Source organism: Miniopterus natalensis, chromosome 2 (assembly GCF_054644295.1).
Source record: "Miniopterus natalensis isolate mMinNat1 chromosome 2, mMinNat1.hap1, whole genome shotgun sequence".
NCBI classification, from domain to species: domain Eukaryota; kingdom Metazoa; phylum Chordata; class Mammalia; order Chiroptera; family Miniopteridae; genus Miniopterus; species Miniopterus natalensis.
The window spans coordinates 151,775,915-151,797,346 of NC_142082.1; the positions used below are offsets into that span (position 1 = coordinate 151,775,915).

General features: G+C 40.7%; 1 protein-coding gene across 1 annotated transcript in view; it reads right to left on the minus strand.

Moving 5' to 3' along the window:
- The window catches only part of BICD1 (BICD cargo adaptor 1), a 140,454-nt gene that overhangs the window by 24,779 nt on the left and 94,243 nt on the right, over window positions 1–21,432 (minus strand). The gene's annotated exons all lie outside the window — the stretch shown is intronic.

The following is a 21,432-nucleotide window of genomic DNA, read 5'->3' on the forward strand; positions in this document are numbered from 1 at the left end:
CAGCAAACTTTTTATATAAGTGGAAAGAGTGAGCTCTAAAATAATGATTAGAAGTACATTATAGCAAACACATAAACCAGTAACAGTCGTTTATTATCAAGTATTATGTACTGTACATAATTGTATGTGTCAGACTTTTATATGACTGGCAGCCCAGTAGGTTTGTTTATACCGGCATCACCACAAACACGTAAATAATGTGTTGTCCTACTATGTTAGAATAGCTCTGATGTCACTAGACGATAGGAATTTTTAAAAAATCTTCACCCGAGGGGAGAAACAAGATGGCACGTAGGTAACAGCTGCACCCGCCACCTCCCGCAACCACATCAAAATGACAACTAAAATACAGAACCACCATCACTCAGAGCCTCCTGAGATCCGGCTGAACAGAAGCCCCACAACCAGGGAACTGAAGGAGCACCGAGACCGGGAGGAGGGGCGGAGACGCGGGCGGATCGGGGCTGAATCCGGAGACACGGCCTCGGGCCCACTCCCGGTGCCGCGGGTTAAACCCGGGAGGGAATCTCGGCGGTGGGGGTTTCCCGAGGAGCGAGGGGTCCCAGCCTCACAGCAGCCCCCAGCCCAGGGCTCCAGGGCTGGGAAGAGACGTCCCCACAACTCCGGGCTGTGAAACCAGCAGGGACTGTCTCTGAGGGTCGCGGAGGCTGCGGGAGCCCCAGCAGCTCCTCCTAAAGGGCCCGGCACGGACTCACTCAGACGCTCCCTCTGAGCCCAGCGCCGGGCAGCAGCCTGAAAGGACCTGGGACACTCGGGGAGGAACTAACCTGCCTGAAATTGGGGTGAGAGCTGGAGAGACGGCTTCCTCCCAGGCAGAAGGGCTGGCAGAGGCCATGGCTCCTTAGGCGAGTCCTCCCCACACACAGACGGCAGGCAGGCGCCATGTTTGAATCTCAAGCACCTGACTCACACCTTTGGCCCCGCCCCTCCCCACCTGCAGCTCCTCCAGGGGCTTTTCTGTGCAAGTGGCCTCTCCAGCCTCATGCTTAGGACTTTCCTAAAATCTCTCAAACAAGCAGCAGCAGGCCCCATAAGGCTTGATGAGCGGCCCCAGGCCTGGCACTAGTGGCAGCTGCATTGGCTCAGAGCTTGGCCTCTCCTGGACACAGCCAAGCCCAGCACAAGTAGCAACCAACTACGGTTTGCTGGGTAGCTCATGCTGGGTGGCCCTGGGCAAGGCACTGGCACAGGCTGACTTTGCACCTCCTGGGAGGCCCCAGAGACAGTGCACCTGGTGGTCAGACTCGACCACGATGGATTACAACCCTACCACATCCACGAGTGACCCTCAAGGGGTGCACTTGGTGAATACCAAAGCCCCACTGAAGTAAATCCTGCTCCATAGGGGTGTCTCCAGCACAGCAGCTCTTTGGCTGTAGTTGCAGCTGGTCCTCACAGCTGATTGGCCTGGGGGTCAATTCCTCTCAGGGACACCAACAGTAACCAAGGCTCAACTACAACAGGACAGTGCACACAGCCCACACAGGGGAGCACCTACAAGGCCCAGCTCAGGTGACTGGGGAGTCCAAGCCACTGGACCCTACAGGACACCTACTACACAAAGCCACTCTACAAATTCCAGAAGACATAGCAGCTCTACCTAATGCATACAAACACACACCTGGAAGCAGCCAAAATGTGGAGGCAAAGAAACATGTCACAAAGGAAAGAACAGAAGAAATCTCTAGAAGAGGAACTAAATGAAATAGATCCAAGCAAGCTAACAGATACAGAGTTCAGAATTTTGTTTATAAGGATGTTTAAGTATATTATTAGGGAAATAACTGAGAAAATTGATAACATAATAAAGTACCAATTTGAAATGAAGGCTACAGGAACTGAAATGAAGAATAATTTACAGGGAATCAACAGTAGAGTAGAGAATGCTGAGAATCAAATCAGCAATTTGGAACATGAGGAAACAAAAAACACCCAACCAGAAGAGCAAAAAAAACAAAGAATCCAGAAATATGAAAATAGTATAAGGAGTCTCTGGGACAACTTTAAGAGGCCCAACATTCATATTATTGGGGTGCCAGAAGGGGAAGACAGAGACCAAGAAGTTGAAAACCTATTTGGAAAAATAATTACAGAAAACTTCCCGTACCTGGGAAAGAAATAGACTTACAAGTCCAGGAAGCACAGAGGGTCCCAAACAAGAGGAACCCAAAGAGGCCCACACCAAGACACATCATAATTAAAATGCCAAAGGTTAAAGACAAAGAGAGAATCTTAAAAGCAGCAAGAGAAAAGCAATTAGTTACCTACAAGGGAGCACCCATATGACTGTCAGCTGATTTCTTAATAGAAATCTTACAGGCCAGAAGGGAGTGGCAAGAAATGTTCAAAGTGATGAAAAACAACCAAGATTGCTTTACCCAGCAAAGCTATCATTTAGAATTGAAGGTGAAATAAAGAGCTTCACAGATAAGAAAAAGCTAAAGGAGTTCATCACCACCAGACCAGCACTACAGGAATAGTTGAAGGGTCTTCTTTAAGAAGCAGCTAATGAACAAAAGAATCTGACGAACTAAATAGATCCAGAGACACTGACGCATGCAACAGATGATCATATTTCAGAGGAAAGAGGGAAGGGGGGTGGAGGGTGGGAAGAGATTAACCAAAGAAGTTATATGCATAACCCATGGACAGTTAATAACGGGGTGAAAGCCTGGGAAGGGGGTGGGAGCGAAGTGGAAGGGATCAATTGGGGGGGAAAATGGGATACCTGTAATACTCTCAACAATAAAGATAAATTAAAGAAGAAAAAAAAAAAAAGAAAAAAATCTTCACCCGAGGATATGTTTTTTAAAATTGATCTTAGAGAGAAGTAGGGGGAGAGAGAGAGAGAAACATCAGTATGAGAGAGAAATATCAAATGATTACCTCACATATGTGCCCCAACTGGGATCAAACCTGCAACCTTTTGGTGTACAGGACAACACTCCAACCGAGCCCCCCGAGCAGGAAGGTAATAGGAATTTTTAAGCTCTATTCTAATCTTATAGAATCACTGTCACATTGTGGTCCATCATTGACCAAAACGTTGTCATGCGGCGCATGACTGTAACAATTTCAGTTTGAACTTAGTGAAAATAGAGATGTAATTCTTTTTCCCATCCAAGTTTCCCATCCTGAATTCTACCCATAGACTCCCAGCGCCCGGGTGAGGAAACTCTTCTGCCTCTACTTGTCATTTAGGTCTCAGTTCCAATGCCATCTCCTCAGACAGGCCTTCCCTCAATAGCTAATACAAGACGGCACCTCCCCTTTACTCACTACCCTATGATTTATTTTATAGATCAGCATCTAGCATTGTGCAGGTTCTCAAAAAATAACTGCTGAAAGAATAGCACTGATCATTACTTGAAACTGGTTATTTGCTTACATTGTACACTTTTTACATGTATTACGCTTCCTCTTTCATCTGAATATAATAAACCTTACTGTATTGTTCATCGGTGTATTCTAACTTCAGGCTCATTTGGGGCCCTCATGACACAGAATGAGTTACAAAACAGTAATACAAATGGTTAAACACAAAATTTTTTAAAGAATATTATTGCACAGGTGGTGGCTTTTTTCTTGCATTTTTTGGAGTGGGGAACAAAGGGAGAAGACTACAATAAACATGCCTAAATCTCTGAGGTAACAAGATTTAATTCTTCCTCACTAGGCTAGTACTTGCAGGCAGAAACATCACTTTAGTTCCTGCTCTCTGGACAATACTTTGAGCATGCGTGCTCAAAAGTGTACAATAAAAAATGGCAGAGTTTGGCAATAAAGCCAATTTAGAAAAGTATTTAAAAATTTTTATTTTGCAGAAACATGAAACCTTTCTACTTCTCAACAGATCTACCATGACTGTCATCTACCATGAGTGACATATATATGTATATATATATGTGTGTGTGTGTGTGTATATATATATATAGTTTTCCTTATTTATATGTATAAAGATATGAGGCAACCTGATAAGCTGAATGCCAGTTATTTATATAAAATTATAAAGAAAATGTAAAGATACAAGAGACTCTGTAAAATGTGTATATATTGTAAAAAATGTAATGACCAGAAGCCTAGCTCGTACACACTGAGAACTAGCCATAAAATCTCATATAGTAAGATAGTAAATGTCAAGATAATTTTCAGACCACTGCAAAACTAATGAGGATCACTAACAAATAACTCCTTAGATAGCTAATGAAAACTCCAGATGCTGATTAAGGAGAAGCTTGGCTGGGAAACTGGTTATGTTGAAAGGCTTGCTAGCAATAAAACACACATAAGACTCACAGAAAGAAAGCTGGTCTTATTTATTTTGCTAGAAATCCTTGTTTTGAACTGGCAAAGACTACATTCTATGGGCAATATTCTTTATTTCCACAATAAACTTCAAAGATTGCTACTGTTGTTTTTTGCACCACTCGTCAGACATTTATCTCCCACAATTTTTTTTCTTCCTGGGATAAGATGGTGCTGAACTCTACTAAAAAAATCCCATCAAGAATATTGAGAGTGAGAAAAATGAAGCATTAGAGAAAATGGCACCACCAAGGACAGTGTCAGCCTTTCCTTTCAGCTCCAGAGCCCTGAGCAGGGGAGAGGGGGTTAACCTGAAATGAATGGGATAGACTATCCTCATTATTTTCACTGCACCTGAGCATAGCAGCATTCTTAAAATTTTATTTTCATTAACATTAAAAGGGTTTCTCTCTGTGGGAATAATAAATTCCCTCTACTATTGTCAAGAAGAAAATATAAACATTTATTACCATACACCAGAGTAATGTATAAAAAATAATGCTTTCCAGCTATATGGCTCTTTGTCTTTTATAAATTAATTACATTCGCTGTCACATTAGATCTTAATAATAGCTTGTGTGAGGTAGGTGACAGACATTCCAGTTCACTCATCTGTAAAAATGGGGATCCTAATACTTAATATTATATAGTCATTGTGAGGATCTGATGACAATACATGGGGAAGAGAGCAGGGATGCGAGACACACAGATAATTTATCATAGCAGAAGAAGTGCTGCTGCAAAGGTTCACACCAAAAGGCTGAGCAATCAATACTCCTGGGAGAGGCAGGGAAAGCTTTATAAAGGGAGTTACATTGAGCAGAACCTTGAAGGGCAAGTAGAGTTAACTGAATGGATGAAGAGGAGAACAGACTTTCCAGCCAGAGGTCAGCTTTTGAACAAAAGCAGAGTCATATCTGTGTTGAGGGCAGTGCTAAAATACCCAGCAGTCAGACTGAGCATTTCCTTAAGGCACCAGTGAAGCCGGAGCACTGATAGAAATTCAGAAAAATCTAGAAAGTTGCTAATTATTTTCAGCTTATGCCCAAGTTTGGTATGATTTCATACAATAAAATGATAAATTACAGATGGGTATTGTTAACCTATGAGACAGTGGGAGGGAACAAAATGTTTTCAGTGCTTGGAACCTTCAAAGTTCTTAACTCAGCTGTGGTTTAGGAAATATGCAGCCTCATGTGGCTGGAACAAAGGAACTTGAGACAGATTTTGCAGGAAATTCTATGTGAAACAAAGGAATTTGGGGAACCAGAAAAGTCTTTTAGGTGAAGCAGCCATGTGATTAGACCTACATTTTGGCAAGAGACTCCATCAAGGGCAGCAGGGGGGTGGGGAAGCAATCAGAAGAAAGAGCCACAGAGAACAAGCTAAGTAGCTGCCCCCACAGCCCACGGCAAAAGAAGATGAGGAATATTGAGGAGCATCTCAGAATGAACAGGACTTGGTCATTGATTGATGTGATAATAAACAGAAAGAATACAGTAAAAAAAACAATGGCCTACATAAGGATAAAAGTGCCTGGAGAGAGTTGTAAGAAAAAGAGAAATTTTCCAACGAAGTGAATGTGAGGGTTAATGATGTCCCTATAAATAATTATAAGTAATATTAATTTGGATAGTCAAACCAGGAATCTGTGGATCTGCTCTGGTCCAAGCGGAGAAAGTTGGAGAGAGGAAAGGATGGGGAATGCGGTACAGCTTCCTCACTACTCTCCCAGAAAGGCTCCACTGGCAGGGCATTTTGGAAGTTCAAGACCCTAACGTTATTTTCCTTCATTAGGCCAAAAATTAACACTTCTCTTGTTGAAGAGAGGAGTGGACAATAATTCCCCTTGTCCCTCCCCCACCAGGAATTCTCTCACTGGAATGCCTGACCTTCAGCAGTTAACAAGCTGAAGGGCACAGAGAGATAGAATCACAATAAGGCGAGGCCTACTGCTCTGTCAGGCAGCACTGTGGGCTTCACAGTTCTTTAGAGGTATCAGTGAAGAAAACATTTATCCATCCCGGCCAGGCGTGGCTCAGCAGTTGAGTATCGACCTAAGATCCAGAAGATAGAGGTTCGATTACTGGTCAGGGCACATGCCCGGGTTTCCGGCTCAATCCCCAGTTGGGGGTGTGCAGGAGGCAGCCAATCAATGACTCATCATTGACATTTCTATCTCTCCCTCTCCCTTCCTCTCTCTGAAATCAATGAAGATATATTTTTAAAAAACACACACACAAAAAAAACATTTATCCAGAGCACCACGTAGTCAGCATCTCCAAATACAATCCAGACTTAATAGCTGGGTAATCACTAGAAAAACACACGGGGCAAGTGTGAAGTATGGCTTAAAACAAACATGCTCAGCAAGAAAAAAGAAATATAAAGAGATTTGCCATGGCTAGGTAAAAGTAATAAAGGAAGAGAGAATTATGACTTTGGGACAGCATTTTCCAAAGTGAGTTCTGAAGTAGGGTAACTAGGAGTCACTCAAACATAAGTTGGGCCCTGGCCAGTGTGGCTCAGGTTGGTTGGATGTCTTCTTATGCACCTAAAGGTTGCTGGTTCAATTCCTGATCAGGGCACATACATACCTAGGTCCCGGTCAGAGCAAGACATGGTATGCAGCGTGTGCTAAATTTATTTGACCACAAGACCTTTGCCATTTTAAAGGAGTCTTCTGAACAATCCAAATCATTAGAAAATGTTCCTCAGAGACAACAGAACACGATAGTATCTGCTCAGGCGGTGAGGTAAACCAGCAAGCTCCTACAGCCCAACTCCAGATCCCTTCCAACTGTCCAGGGCTGAACTGACCATCAGATTTAAATAATGTCATAAAATTAAAGCAGAGGAGTAGAGATGTAAAAAAGGGGTGAGACAGGACGACCAGGTCCTGATTGGCAGTGAGCAAGTGACTATACAAGAGTATTAAAGCTATAATAAAACCAATAAACCAAGACTTTAATTCTTACAAGGTACATGCAAATCTTGCTCTGAAAAATGTTGCACCATGAAGGGTTAACTACCCTAGACTGAATTTGAAGCAATACAGCGGCGGGCGTCTTTCCCATGGGATAGCTGCCTCCATTAGAAGTCAGGGACCAGTCCATTTCGCAAGCAGTTCACATTTCAATGCCTCGTTTCAAACACACCATTAGCAAAATCTTGACAGCAACATATAATCAGCCCTTTTCTTGTACGTACACATTTGAAATAAATGGCAAGAAATAAATAATACATGGCTGATTTTCTTATACCGTGATTTGTACTTTTTCCTTCTTTTATTTGAATAAAGAATATTAAAATACAGATATTATTATAAGTAAAAAATGAGTTTAAAAAACATTTACATTGCATCTTAGTTGGGTAAAACGTGTTTAACAGGAAAGCTTTTTGTGTAACATTTTTTTGGTATCAACATTATCAAGATATAATTCACATACCTATGATTCACTAGTTTAAAGTGTACATTTCAATGGCTTTTAATATAGTCAGGGTTGTGACCATCAGCATAATTAATTTCAGAACACTTTTAACATTTCGAAAAAATTTTTTATATCTTTTAGCTATTGCCCCCTTCCCCATGCTCTCATTCCCTCTGGCCCTAGGCAATCACTAATCTATTTTCTAATTTGCCTATACTGGACATTTCATATACACGGAATCATATAATATGTGGTCTTTGGAGACTGTAAGACTTTACGCTGTTTGGTTACTGCTGACAAAATATCTTTGCTTTTTGAAGTCTACAGACAGCTTTACTGAAGCAAGAAACATTTCACACTATTATCAGCAAAGTACTGCATTGTGCTGGCATTTATCCAGCATACACCGGATCCCGTAATTATGATATTATGTTTCACAAGCATGACCATTTAAATTTCACTCAATGGGCTGCAGGTTATATTTTATCAATAAAAATGTGGCTTTGTAACCTGGTGTTATAACGTGAATACACTGATTTGTTCTGGAATGAGCTTTTGCAGATATAAAATACTGGAATTTTTCTCTTTTCTGTAATCAAGCTTGAAGTCAGGAAACCAAGATTATTTCCCAAAATAGTCTAGAGTTGCTTCTTGCTCTCTCTCTCTCTCTCTCTCTCTCTCTCTCTATATATATATATATAGTGTGTGTGTGTGTATGTATATATATCTTTATTTCAGAGAGAGGAAAGGAGAGGGAGAGAGAGAGAGAAATATCAATGATGAGAGAGTCATTGATCGGCTGCCTCTTGCACGCCCCCGACTGGGGATCGAACCCGCAACCCTGGCATGTGCCCTGACCAGGAATAAAACCAGGATCTCCAGGATCCCAGGTCAATACTCAGCCGCTGAGCCACGCCCGGCTGGCTTGCTTAATGTTTTTTAACTTGCTTGATTTTTCTTTTTAAAATATCTCATTTGTTAATTTAAAGATGCAAAACATTATAATGATAGTATGACAGTTTTCTGATAGTATCACCTTATAACTATGAATATACATGGTGCCCTAATCACACAATTACTATAACTTATTAAATGGAAAGGGGAAATTTAGGTAATACGCAAAATAGATTTAAAGTCTACATTGTGCAATAAACATGAAAGCTGGGTTCACAAATATTCCAGAAATAATTTGATCTCTAGCAAATATCCTTTCACCTCAGCTTCACAGACCTTATTGTGACCTGGCTTTAAAGAATGATCTCACCCAAGAGAGAAACAGCATTAACAGTCTCAAAAATCACTGATTATGATAAGTAATTGTGGTTCCCATCACTGTGCAAAAACACTATATATAGATTTGTATTGAGGAGACATCATAAAAGGAAAAGAAGTGAACAAAAATGGAAGTAATAGTGCACATTAAAGTAACTTTTTTTAAATGAAGTAAACACTGAAAGAAAAAAAATTAAAGCAATGAGAAAGGAGAAGGGATTGAAGATCACAAAATGCAAGATGAGTCCCATTAGGATGAACAGGATGAAGAGAAAGGGGGGAATTAATATAATTTATAACTTGCTTTGAAATGTACGAGTTAACCCCTGAAGAGACTGAAGGTTACTAAAGACATTATTTTGCCGATACTTTAGGTACATGTGTATAGTAGAGCCTGACTGATTGGTTTTTACAGGGTATCTGGCAGGTCTGACCTGGCTGTTTATTTTTGCTGCTATAAAACACCTGTAATTATCCAAGAAACAAAGTTTAGCCCAAACATTGGTAATAGAGGAGAAAGCTCAAAATAACAGTGAACATCGTTAATCAAATGAAGGCTCTGATATATGGAATAGTATCAAAAATAACAGCTTCAGAGAGGCAACTGTTTTATAAAGAGGTGGGTGGTAGAGTAAACACAGTTCTGGACATGGACCTGATTCGAACACTGGCTTCTACCACAAGAATTCCTGGTACTTTCAGTGTTCTTACCTCTAAAAGCAGAAAAACATCTTTTCAGTTCAACTCTATAGTTGTCAGAAATAAACAAGAAAGTATTTCTAAAAGCATGTTATAAATTGTAATGAGCTATCAAACATCACTCCCATCTTTTCTCACATCAGCCTAGTTTCCACCCCCCACTCACTGTTCTTAACATCTTTTATATACTTCCAGAGTTCCTTTATATCTTATTTTCAAACATTATCTAAAGAGCCAACTTATTCCCACATGAAAATGAACATGGTTAATATATGCTTATTACAATCTAAGTTACAAACTCTGAAGTATTCAGCTGTCTTAAATTCACTGGCATTCCAATTTCAACAATTATATTAAAACTCTCAGAAATCAAAGATGTACCTTTTAAGTAATTATTAAAGGTGGGCATTTTTCTATTTCTTACATCTACATTCAAGTTTCCAAAAGAACTCTCCTGACCTAGGTCTTCTTGGTATCAGCTTTTCCTTTTGCCTTGAAATAAGAGGAAACTGAAGTTTGGAATCACCTAGAGAAAAGAATTTTGATGCGACAGGAGTGATAATCTGAGATATAGGGGAAGACCTAGGTAGTGAAATTTAAAAGTTATAAGGTCCAGGTGAGAGGCAAACAATATTAGCAAAGGACAGGGGTGAGCTTGCAGTTCACTTGCACTCAGAGGTAGCTCTATGCTCATCTCCAGGGACCCATGGACACCTGTGACTGACCCTGGGCCATCACAAGGTTGAAAGGGACAAACTGGTGACTTACAATGTGCTGTTTAAAGCCTGAAACTCCATGGCACACACTCTACTAGTTTACATTATTTGTAGGAAATGCATAGGCTGATGATTGGTACTTGGCTTCTTAGATTACAGTCGAATTTAGCTATATGAACAGCAGGGTACACAAGACTTTTTTGTAAACTTGCGTCTTGGCTTCCCCCAAAACTGGCATCTTGCGTGCATCTCAGTGGCTCCCAGCCTGAACCCTAAGCACGTATCGCCAGATGAGGAGGGGGCCCCGCGCTGAGCCGGGCAACCTGAGACGTCTCCCCGCCGCCTGGTTTCTTTCTCCGGCTGCAGCACATCCCTCAGTTTATGAAAGCTGAGGCGGAGCAGAGTACACCACCCCAGGACGCGCCCCCGGCATGTGGGTTATTTCAAGCTGAAGACAATCCAGGCCTAGCACACTCAGGAGGAGCCTTTACCTCCCCTTCGCTGTCTAAAGGGTTCAGCTACGGGGCCTATACCAAGGTGAGAGCTATTACCGGAGATGACTTTTTATATCAGCAAGTACCTGCGTGGCAGGGCAAACATGTTCACCAGACCTCTGCTCTTCTCACCTCCCTGTGGATTGTCTCTCTCCTCTTTGAAGCCCCAGATCCCTACCCACTTCTCCATAGCTCATAAGCTTCAATTACCTGAGTTCTGGGGAGTCTCGTTTTTTATGGGGCTCCCCTATGTATGAAATTTGTTTCTCCCTGTTAATCTTATGTGAACTTAATTATTAGACCAGCCAAAGAACCTAGAAGGGAGGTAGGGAGACGTTTTCTGCCCCCCCTGCAGCCTTATATGACTATACCCTTTGGTATCCTGTGTGCCTTCAATGGCCTGACCCAGAGGAACTGCTGCAGCTTCAGTAAAAGCAAACAAAACCAGAAACCAAGGCCAGGAAAGTGGAGTGCAGTCTTCATGAATTCCAGCAGCTGTCCAGGAAGACAGAACAGAAGGCGCAGCCTCCCTCCCTCACATCTTGCGAACTCAGATGACACTGAGCTGCTCAGTCAGGAGATGGCAGATTATACACATTAGCCCTGAAGTGAAACAGTGTCAGGGGTGCAAATTTCATCAAAAAGTTTGTGCCTTCCTAAGACAATTTTCTGAGGCATTTTCTTCACATACTCTGTAGCAGTAAGAAACATTTGGAATAGAATATTTTTCTATGAACTGTATCTTTGCAGATGGACTTCTAAAACCAAAGAAAGTACTCTAAGGCGAGATGAACAGAAATGTCTGAATACTACTCTCTTAGCAGAAATCCAGTTTATATTTGAAAGATATACATACCTGTGTATGTATATATAAATATATTCCATAACATTTTTCCTTCTTGGCAGGTGAACATAAATAGATTCTAAGTCTGTGGTTTTTTTCTTTCTTTTCTACAAAAACAATTGCTTTGTTGTCATTACTAACTTTACAATCACTCAAAGTGATATTTTCCATCAATTATAGTGCCTTGGAAGTGGGAAACCTTGATTACTTAGTCTTAATAAAACTTGTTTTAACCACAGTCACATGACTTATCAGACATACGAAAGAATATTCTCAGCAAAAGAACGTTATGATTCAGCCATATATTAACTAATATGCATTGGTACTTGGTAATTAAACATACAGTACAGGTAGTTCAATAAAAAGAACTTGTACTATATATTTTGCTACAATAGTGAGTAAACTGAGGCCCAGAGAGATTAAGGGAATTGGGGTAGGGAGCAGAGGTAGAAAATAATAGCTCTAAGTTTTGACCCAGGCTCCCCAGATCCCTAAGTCTGAGCTGAGCTACTGTGTATCATGAAGACTCCCTGACTTAGACACTTGGGCAGAAAGCCAAAGAAAACCGACTGAAAGGAAAAAAATAAATAAACACGGAGAATATGAGGAGTTCTCATCAAAATGAATTCCTCATGTTCTGGGCCTCGAACTCAGGAGGAGGCAGGGAGTCCTAGGAACACAGAGCGAAGGGTCGTACATAGCCTCAAGCTCCGAGGACAGTCTGATTTGGCTCAAAGGAAGGACACTAATTCAGGGAGAAAACGGAGTGTTTGGGGGACAAGAACAAGCTTTACCTCCTTGGAGGCGCAGAGGATGGCTCCCTCCCCCAGGCCTGGGAAAGAATTCTGGAGAGCGGGAGTGGCTTCTCTTGGCACCTGCTCGGGGCTCCCCAGCCAGGGCTGCACTGTTGACAGCGTGGTGGCTTCTGGCTGGTGAGTGACCGGTGACTGTGCTGTCCTGGAGGCCCCGCTGACCACACTTCCCACATAGGGTCCCTCTTGGTTTGCAGAGAAAGGAAGCTTTTATAGCAAATGAAGTCTAATAAGAAGGCCTTTCATAGATAGACAAGGGCCAGTGATGTATTTTTCCCTGCCCTGAATTTCAATTAGTATCTTAGGCAACAAAATGGCCAAAACTGAGAAATGTCTGCAGTGAGCCTGTGGGCCAAGGCCAAAGAAATATTATAAAATATATATTAAGAATCAGTATTAGCCAAATGAACTCTCAGCGTGGGGGCGGGGGAGAGTTCATAAGAATATTCTGTTGGAGTTTCATATTTTTAAAAATCCTTCAGAGTTTTGCCTTAAAACTCTCGATAATTACCTTTTCGCTTTACCTATTTAACATTTTATCCAGTTAAATAGAGAGATACAATATGTTTCCATCCACCATTTAATAAAAGTATGTGTGAGATATCTTTGATTCCTTGGTAGGACTTCATTATTTAATTTCCCCTGTATCCAACTTGTATACACTTTCAGTAAAGCTCACATTCTCCAGAAACAATTAGATTAGTGGGCTTTTGAAATACGAATTTTTCAGTGAGCCAGAGCTGCTTTTTGAAAAGAATCAGTCATAACACAAATATAAGGTCAGTTCTATTCAGATATTCATGATACATATTATTTTATTACTGCTAACATATTGAAACACTTTATTCATCACTAATCCTCTTTCATTAATGAATTGAGAATATAAATCTAAGTAATGATATTTTAGATTAATCACAATTATAAAGTAACATATGGCTGGGGTCCATATGACTAGCTTAAAATAAGTCGATTTTAAGCAAACAAAATTAAACAGTTTTTTTTTTTTTTAAATCAAAGAGAACAATTTTAGCATATACTCCTAATGAGTTATTGACCAGTGTCTCAGTCATAAGATTTATGGTGACATTAGAAGGCAAGTTCAAAGTGTTATAAACCCAGAGAATTTAAAATTTCATCTATAAACTGTTAGAAATAATAAAACGATGCACTAAATATTTACCTATCTTTGGTGAAATATTTTTCTATAATTTTTTCTTCTTAATAAAATCAAGTGAGCAAGCTGTAAGTTTAGACTAGTAAAAATGTTTTTTGCATATGGAGCATAGCTGTTAAATTACTCATCTTATGGTTTCTATATAGTACTTTAAAAAAATAAACCACTCCTATTATTAAAGTCTGGGGAGACTGTTCATACTTATATTCCTTTAAAAAAAATCACAGCAACATTTACTTTAAATGCAAAATACTATGTATTCATAAATTTATTTCCAATAAAGTATAAATAAATCTGCCTTTCTAATATGATGTTGAATATTAATATATAGTAATATTTAAATTGAGTGACATTAATTCTAGGGAGAAAGCAATAATAATGACTGTTTGAAGTAGTGAACATATTGATAACAAAGGTCATCAAAGTGTGGTCTAGAACCAGCAGCATCAACAGCACATGAAAACTTCTTAAAAATGAAAATTCTCAAGCCCTACCCGACCTAAGGAATCAGAAACTCCAGTAATCTGTGTTTTAACAAGCTCTTCTGGTGCACGCTAAGTTTGACAACCACTGGTTGAAATAAGAAAAATCAACTTACAACAGACCTGATCAATAAGTAAACTGTATAGTTTAATTGTGTAAATTATAGGAAAATTATATACCTTATGTATATAGAGGACCCAGAGGGACAGAGTTTGGAAGATTGTGGACTAGGAGGTCTGGAGAAGAGGTATATGGATGAATTTTTTTAAAATATTTTTTATTAATTTTGGAGAGAGAGAAAGGGAGAGGGAGAGAGAGAAACATCTATGTGAGAGAGAAACATTGATTGGTTGCTTCCCATATGCACACCGATCCAGGATCGAACCCACAACCTGGGTATGTGCCCTGACTGGGAATTGAACCAGCCACTTTTGGTGCACAGAACGACGCTTGACCAACTGAGCCACACCAGCCAGAGCTGGATGAATTCTTGGTAGTGGTCATGCAGTGTGGAGATCGTTGAAGTGAATATTAATGCTTATCAGAGAACATCTACCCAGAAAGAAACACTAAACCAGGGAGACAGAATGACGCAGACAGATAACATCGCCAGCCTCTGCCATCAGCCACTCTGTGCTCACACCAGGGAACCATGAAGGTACTAGGGGGCTCCTGTCTGAATATAAGAAAATTCAAGTCTCAGGGCTGGCGTTCTCACAGCAGGGCTCTAACTTCCACAAAGTGACTGAGGTGGTATTCATTAACTTCCTGTTCATTCTGAATTCTGTTTCAGCTGTCATTATCTTTGTTTGGGGGCCACAGAGGGTCCCAAAATATCTTTTGGATGATTAGATTCCACTGCTGTTCTGGCAGTTCACATGAAAGAGCTTCTAAGAATCAGGTCATGATTAAGGAGGAAATAAATTATTAGAATGTCAACCAATTGCTATTACAATAAGGAGTCACTATGCTGAAAAGAAAATCATCTATTGTAAAGTTGAAAACTACCACATTTTAGTAAAATCTAAAATTTTTGAAAAATGTAATTTCAGTAGTTTCTAAGACAAGAAAATCCTCCAGGAGACATAATACACTTTTTAATGAAATGACTCTCATCCCTGCCTCCCCCACACCACTGCTTACAACAGACCTAATCAATAAGTAAATTGTAAAATAGATTGTTTATGTGTGATAGAACTATATGACCTTGGAGGGGAAATGACTTATTGCATATATCATCATTAAAACTTTAAATCAATTTGTGAAAAACAATGGAAGATCCTAATAGATTGTGACTATAACAATGGATGTACAAATAAATGGAGAGAGATGATACGCTTATTCATTCTCCTAATAAGCTACAAGATGTGTGTTTTGGGGCAGGTAAAGAGTCCATTCTTTATCCTTTAGACTTCCAGTGTTTGTTCTAATTCACTTAAGCAGGAAGGGAAAATGAAAGAGTCTGTTCTTGAAGCAAACTGCTGGCCAAGACTGAAAATTCACCAGCAGAACCTCTTCACAACTGAGTCACAGCACTGTCATTCTCAATCAACAAAAGAACCAACTGCATGAACCTAAAAGTCTTAGTTTACAGTTACCTTATTTTTTTTCTTTTAACCAAGACATCTGCATGGGAACTGCTTTTAGCCATGATGAAGTGACAAAGAAAGGACTTAAACTTTCATGGTAAACAATGAGAACACTGGACAAAATATATGAAACAGCTGTTTTCAGACTCTGAACAACAGGCCTATAGGTCTGTGATTTCTAGAAGGGAAAAAGATCGGGTGAGCACTATGAACACCCCAACTTTCTGCCTAAAGGCAATTTATGATGGGCTGCAGGTGCCAGGAGGGGAACCAGAGAACCCAGAGGCCCAGCTGAGGTGAGGATGGAGTGCGGAGCTCAGGAAGCTGAGGTGGCCCCATGGGAGAAAGCAGCAGCAAGGAGCAGTGTGCTGAAGCAGTGCAGGCAAATGAGAGTGACACAGGATATTTGGGAAGTAAGCCTGGTCATGGACTTGTAGACATATTGGATATTTTCTCCAGTTCATTACTTCACTGTTAGAAGATTTTTAAGCCAGTGAGTAATATGGAACAAACAAATATTTATAGAATAAAGGAGAATTAAAAGGGTCACATTAGCAATTACACCTCTACTGCTTTAAAAAGAGATACAGCTTTGGCATGGACAGAGCTTTTTCAAACTCCATCCAGATGACTGGCACATTGTGGTTGCTACGGGCCGAATTGTCCCCACTCAACTCATGTTGAAGCCCTAAGCCCCAATGTGATCATATTTGGAGATGGGGCCTTTGGGAGTTAATTAGAGTTAGATGATAAGAAGGTGGGGCCGTGGTCCTATGGGATTAGTGCCCCTTAAGAGGAGACATCAGAAAGCTTGCTCTCGATACCACATGTGTAGAGAGGAAAGGACACGTGAGGATGCAGTAAGAAGGCAACGTCTACAAGCCAGGAAGAGGGTTCTCATCAGGAACCAAAGTGGCTGGCACCTTGACCTTGGACTTCTCAGTCTCCAGAACTGTGAGATATAAATTTCTGTTGTTTAATCCTCCTAGTCTGTGATATTTTGTTATGGCAGCCCAAGCAGACTTAAAGCACTATTATCATGCCTATTTCTTTGAAGCCCAAAGTCCTCACAGCTAAAAAGTGATGAAACCCACATTTGAACAGAAACAGTGTCATTGCAGAGTATACAATCTAACCACTTAATGCCATACTCAATATAGTCAAGGAAGTTCCAGTCAATGTCTAAACAGAATTTCTCTGTGGTTAATGTAGTGTGGAACATGCTTAGAACATGCAGTCCTTCTAGAATGTCAGACCAAGGGCTATAGTATTAACATAATAATATGCTTTTTAGTCTTTTCATTCCAATAGTGCAGCCTCTCCACCATATGTGCCATCCCAACAGCCTTTCTTGTCTCCTATTTGATCTCAAAGAATGAGTCACTAGCCAAAGTGGTCCCACAGACTAACTCAATAGCACTTATTATTAAATCCCTTTTATGTGCTTTTTAAGTCTCTGCTGTAGGACCCATGCTTCAGCATTCCTGGGCACCAAAGTTATGTCACAATAAAATCACTTGCAAATTATTGGTATCAAATCATAGGAAGACGGTTGTGCATAAAAAAATGGAGAAAATGCTATAATATAACAATTTCAGTTCAATGCTGCTAATTAACCAAATACATTTTTAAATGCTAAAACACAAATGAACAAACACATCTGCAAGGCTCCTGAAGTGCTTAGTGACCATTAAGAGAACATGCAGCATTTTAAGCAAGACTCCATTTGAATGCTATAAGGGATACCTGGGAAACACCTTCTTGATCCATAAGATCTGTATCACCTTCCTCTATGAAAATCAAATCAGAAACTCTTCTCTCTCTTGTTTTAACTCTAAGTGAGAGAAGAAGAAAGAAGAGGAAAGACACATTCACAGCCGGATCAACAAATTACTTTAAAATAAATTCAAAGCCTTGGCCGGTTTGGCTCAGCATCTGCCTGTGGGCTGAAGGGTCCCAGGCTTGATTTCCGGCCAAGGGCACACAGCTGGGCTGCAGGCTTGATCCTCCGGCCGGTCAAGTCAGGGTGCGTGTGGGAAGCAACCAACTGAGGTGTCCCTCTCGCATCAATGTTTCTCTCTCTCCCCTTCCCCGCTTCCACTTTCTCTGAAAAGCAATGGAAAAAACATCCTTGGGTGAAGATTAAAAAATAAAATGAAAATAAAATACTTACATATTGTTAACCAAAGTATAGGATCAATTAAACAATTTTCAAGAACCCATATATAAAAACATATTTTGTTTTAAAGATCCCTGTGCACATCAAGCTTCTTGCCAGTTAAGCCCAGGCTCACTTCTCCATTCCAGGTCTGCTTCCTAGGGTACCAGGAAGTTTGCTTGTTCAAACCTTTTTTTCTTTTTGCCATCTGTTACCATACTCTGCCCTACCCACCGGGAGTTCCTTTCCCTAAAGACTGGTACTGAATAATATACAGGCTCCCCAACTTCCCATTGACCCCCAACTCCCACCCCCACACCATCCCCATCCTATCCTAACTTAAAAGCAAAACAGAGACAAACTCATAGATAGAGAGCAGGCAGACAGCTAAATGGATGGGGGGGGTGGGGGGGGTGGGTGGGTGTGTGTGTGTGTGTGTGTGTGTGTGTAGGGGGAGCACAGAGGGGACAAAAGGTGATGGAAAAAATTAAATTAAAATCAACTCAAGAGTCTTGATCATTTTAAGGTTTCCATCTTTCTGCACATCAGGAAAGCAGATCTAATCTGCTCAAGCACTTCACTCTTGCAATTATCCATCCTACCTCTCCTTCATCACCAATTTCTCCTTCAAGGATCACCAGTTTACAAACACACATCTCCCTTAGAATAAACTACCCCCATAGCAGAAACCAACAATAAAATCCCTATCCCTCTGCCGCCTTTCGGGAAAAATCCTGAAATGAACTGCTTATAATTGCCATCCCCATTTCTTCACTCTCTCTGCGGCCCACTCGTCAGGCCTCGGTGCCCTCCACCCCGGGGAAATCTCTCTGGCCAAGGCATCAGCAAGCCCCATCTTGCCAAATCTGGTCATTACTCCTTAGCTTCATCTTACTCTCACAGTTCATTTCTTCCTTTTGGAAACACATTTTTCTCTAGGATTCAGTCTCCTTTAATGGCCCCTCCTTTTCTTCGCTGACTTCTGTATATTGGAGTGTCCAAGGTCAGATCCCTGGACATCTTCCTGGTCACTCCACAGGTGACCGTATCTAGACTCATGGCTTAAATGTCACTGATAACTCCTACACTTCTTTCTCTAGCCTCAGCCTCTAGCCTGAGCTCCAGACTGTGTATCTAATTCTCTTCTTCTTCTTGTCTTCTCCACTTGGAGATCTCATAGGCATTTCAAACCAATCATGGTCAAAAAAGAACTCCTGATGTCACCTCCACCAACACAACAACCCAGTCTCTCTGAGGATTTCCCATTTTATAACATGACAGGATATTACAATTATGTTCACTATTTCACTTACTTGAATGTAAGTTCCATGAGAACAAGGATTTTGTCTTGTTTCTTGTTGTATTTCCAGTGCTTAGACCAGTCTCTTGCAAATAGAAGATATTCAATAAATATTTGATGAATGTAAAATACTGGGAGAAAAAAGTAAAACCAATAGACACTGGAAAAGCTACAAATATCAAATAACTATAAAAATGCTTTCTTAACAGTTCTTCCTATATTTTAGAAAAGTGCAAAAAAATTTAATGGTTTGGTGGAAATCTGCTATATTATTATAGTATTATTTTTGTAGGTAGAGATAACCAATTCTTTTCCTCTTTAGCAACTAGTCCCTTCCATCATTCCCTTAGCTATCAAGTGATCCTGAGAAGGAGGAGTAATAACTATGAACTAATAGACCATTCAAGTTTCCCTAGCCTCAAAAATATTATTTACATCCTTACATTATTTACAAACAAGTATTTTTTTCAATATAAACATTCTGAAGCAGGATAGTTAGAAGCTGGAAAAATTCCTGGGAAAGTGGAATACGGAAACTGAGACGAGATAATTAACCAAGGCCAAACAATTTGAACAACTTACAGCCAGCTAGTGAATCGCAAAACCTTATCTTCCCTAACGAAGGGCACTTGAGAGCAAATGGTTTATACCTCTCCTCCCTAGCCAGAGAATACAAGCTTAAATCAACCTGGTTGGGGAGATAGAGAACAAGGACCCAATTAATGCCATTTGTGCCAGCTAAACCCAAGGACAGATGAAGTCAGGGGAACAAATAACAAAATCCTGATATGAGCCAGAAAGACTCAACATGAAAGTAAAACAGTAAAGTTGACCAAAGAATCATCCCAAACTTTCCTATATGTTCATTTTGATGCATCATCATTTTAAAAGCGCACCTGGAAAGCTGATGAATATTCTGCTGAAACCCTCCCCTAAGATTCGCACCCACAGAAGAGAGATAAAACCCTCAAGACAAAGGGCTCGCTCTAGAGCATGCTCATGCCCCTTCTCAGGCATGAACGTTTTTTACTTCCTTTTCCCAACTTCTAAGGGTCCCCATGAGACTTGCAACCAGGGGAGTAATGGGGAACAGCAGCTTGTCCTGTGCTTACCCCCGATCCTGTTTCCAAGGCCCCCTTTTCTCTGACTTCCCAGTGAGCTGACAGCAGCCTTGTCTTGGCTCATTTCTTTCCTATAATATTTCTAGGGAGCCAAAGCAGAGCACTGCCTAGGCTCTCTCCTGTTGCTTCTCCTATCCGAGGCCCTTCCTCGTTTCACTGTCCCCAGCTTTAATGAACGTACTCTCAGAATCACCTGGGCTCATTTGTGAAGTCTTTCCTGCACGAAGTCAGGCACCCACACACTGCAGGCCGGCCAAGGCAGATCCTCCCCAGGCCTAGTCGCTGTCCAGTGACAATTCCTTCTATTCGACACTGGAAAGTCAGCCTACGCAGCATTTCATAATGTTCCCTTCTGACTTAAAAATCAAATCAGACCACTGGGCAGTTTTAATTCCTTTTCACACTTGCACTCAGCCAGCAAAAGTCTTTCATCTACTGGAAAGAAAACTAGAAGCAATGCTGGCTGCTCCTTGGGTGTCCTGGTTCTAACACTGAAGTCCAGTGACTGCCATGTCCATCTCCAGCTCTGAAATTTGAAATTAGACCTTTTCAGAGAATTCAGCCAAATCAGGGCTTTGTGATATTTTTAAATAATTCTTCAACTTAACAGGAGCCAGGTTAAAGTCAGGCACTTTTTATCTACAGTAGTTCAGTTTCTTGGTAAGAAAAGCTGCACACTTTTTCCGTCCAGGTATCAATCTTGCTTCAACCCAATAGTCAAATCCTTAAAATCACTATGGGGCCAGGTTGTGATATCATCCTTTTTCTTAAACTACTGTTTTTTAGGGGCTCATTCTACTAACTTCCAAGAGAATTCCACTATTTCATTTAATCCTCAAAGCAACCCTATATGGTAATGTTCTACTCATCTAACACATTAAGAAACTGAAGCAGTGAGAGATAACTTGCTTAGGGCCATGACTCAAGCCCACATCTGTCTGTCTCCAGATCCCATGCTTTAACCACTACCCCATATAGCCTCTTTCACTTTCTTTGTCTCTGCTGATGATTTG